Below are 2,601 nucleotides of genomic sequence, written 5' to 3' on the forward strand. Positions count from 1 at the left end.
TAGTTAACTTCCAATTTGAGAATTGTCAATCGAAAACCAATCCCCGGCAACGGCGCCATAAACTTGATGCTACGATTTTAGGAAATTGCACGATCGGCAAAAATTCCTTCCGGCAAGTACACCGGTTATCGTCAAGTAAAAACTCACAATAGAGTGAGGTCGAATCCCACAAGGATTGGTTGAGTGAGCAATTCGGATTAGAAGTGTGTTCTAGTTGAGCGGAATCAAGATTTAGATGAGATTTGCGGAATGTTAAATTGCATGAATTAAAGAGCGAGAAGCTAAATTGCTGAAATTAAAAAGGGATCGGGGTGATTGCATGAATTTAATTGCAGAATGTAAAGAGAAAGTGGTAGATCAGAAATGGGGAATTCATTGGGGTTCAGGAGATATTGAGATCTCCGAATCAAAACATTTTTATCCCTTCCTCAACCAATGCATTCATTGAATTTTGCTTGGCAATCTTATATGATTGGATCCCAATCCCTTGGCTCACCAATTCTCTCTAAAAACAAACAAATTCCCAATCCCTTGGTTTAAATGTTCATAAGAAGAGATGATGCTCGATCACTGATTATACCACACAGTTTCATGAACCACAATTTGGTAGGATTACATGTCACAATATCCATCCAAACCCCAATCCAATTCACTGTGAGAAAGCTTCTCTAGCATGAATCCTCCATTCCTTTCCCAAGGTTCCGAATGATTCCAATTATGGATAGTTTCTTTCCAAGACAACTAACCAATGGAATTAGATCGAGAAGCTTTCTAATAAAATTCAAGAGAAAAGATTGAAGAAGAAGATAAAAACTATTATTGATTCATTGAATTACAATAGAGCTCCCTAACCCAATGAAAGGGGGTTTAGTGAGTCATAGCTTTGAATTCAATTACAAAAAGTATGAAAACTCCAAAAATGATCCCCCCCAAAAGTCCTCTACTAACTTAAATTCTATCCTATTTATACACTTTCTAAATTGAGCTTCTGTTGTGTTTCTTGGGCTTTGAGGCCTTTCCCTGATTTCCTTTTGCTTTGGGTTTATGATCCATAATCCTGATGAGGCTGCTGATCAAATTCTGGAACATTCATTGAGCCAACTTAGTGATAATCAAGTAATGACACATGACTCAACAAATTGAAATTCCAAACTCATCAATTCTTCAGGCCCAATCCCATAAACCATGATATTCAATTGGGTTTCATACCAGAGTACGTTTAAGTTAATGTTTGTGCTCAAATGCTAACTTAAACTGCAATATCTTTGGCCCAGAAACCTTTTCAAATAGTGGCGTTTAAGTTGCAGTTTAAGCTTCAGTTTAAGGTTAAACTGAAGCTTAAACGTGGAAATGGAAGAAAGCAATCCTGGAGGGTAAAGTAGTCGAACACGTTTAAGCTTCAGTTTAAGGTTAAACTAAAGCTTAAACGTGGAAATGGAAGAAAGCAACCCTGGAGGGTAAAGTAGTCGAACACGTTTAAGCTTCAGTTTAAGGTTAAACTGAAGCTTAAACGTGGAAATGGAAGAAAGCAACCCCGGAGTGTGGAATGGTCGAACACGTTTAAGCTCCAGTTTAAGCTTAAACTGGAGCTTTCATGATTCTGGCGTTTAACTTCCAGTTTAACCTTAAACTGGAGGTTAAACGCCACTTTCAGCTTTGGTGCATTTCTTATTCTGGCGTTTAACTTCCAGTTTAAGGTTAAACTGGAGGTTAAACGCCACTTTCAGCTTTTCCTCAGCTTTCATGATTTTGTCGTTTAAGCTCCAGTTTAAGCTTAAACTGGAGCTTAAACGCCACTGATAGTTCCCAGCATTATATGGCTTGGCAGTTTAAGTTCCAGTTTAGGCTTAAACTGGAACTTAAACTCCACATGTGGTATTCAAGCTTCCTTTATTGATTTTGTTGCTTCCTTGTCTAGCCTCTTCTTCCCTGAAATCAACCAAAAAACTGCATCAAAGTCTTGCAAAATTTCATGAGAAATCTTCCATTCATAGCATTCAAGTAATATAACTAAAACTCATGGAATTTGCATCAAAATCATATTGTTTGGATGGTTCATTGCTTTGTTATTCATTTAACCATTCTTGGTTACTTTAAGCTCAAGAAAATGCATAAAACAACTAAAACTAACAGAAAAATGCTAGTGAAACTAGCCTAAGATGCCTTGGCATCACGGATCCCATCAGAACTCCGCAGTTAAGCGTGCTTCTCAGAACTCCGCAGTTAATCGTGCTTGGGCAAGAGTAGTACTAGGATGGGTGACCTCCTGGGAAGTCCTCGTGTTGCACCTCTTTTTTTTTTTTTTTTTTTTAACGTCGTGCCGACCTTCATTTTTTAAATGACGCTATCCTGAGTAGGACACCTAAGGGCGAGCCGCAATGGCCTCATCCTCGACAGGCACCTACGGTACCCGCAAGGCTTCGCGGATAGTGTTACGCTCTCTCGCGCCGCATGGTTAACAAAATTGGGTGTGCGAACTATAATAGGTGCGATCATACCAGCATTAATGCACCGGATCCCATCAGAACTCCGCAGTTAAGCGTGCTTGGGCGAGAGTAGTACTAGGATGGGTGACCTCCTGGGAAGTCCTCGTGTTGCACC

The 2,601-nt window shown here is 39.6% G+C and overlaps 1 non-coding gene across 1 annotated transcript; it reads left to right on the forward strand.

Moving 5' to 3' along the window:
• Positions 1-2,484: 2,484 nt before the first annotated feature.
• Positions 2,485-2,601, forward strand: LOC110272626 (5S ribosomal RNA). Its single transcript, XR_002363831.2, has one exon. It is a non-coding gene; the product is annotated as a 5S ribosomal RNA (ribosomal RNA).

This window comes from Arachis duranensis, chromosome 6, assembly GCF_000817695.3.
Source record: "Arachis duranensis cultivar V14167 chromosome 6, aradu.V14167.gnm2.J7QH, whole genome shotgun sequence".
Lineage (NCBI taxonomy): Eukaryota > Viridiplantae > Streptophyta > Magnoliopsida > Fabales > Fabaceae > Arachis > Arachis duranensis.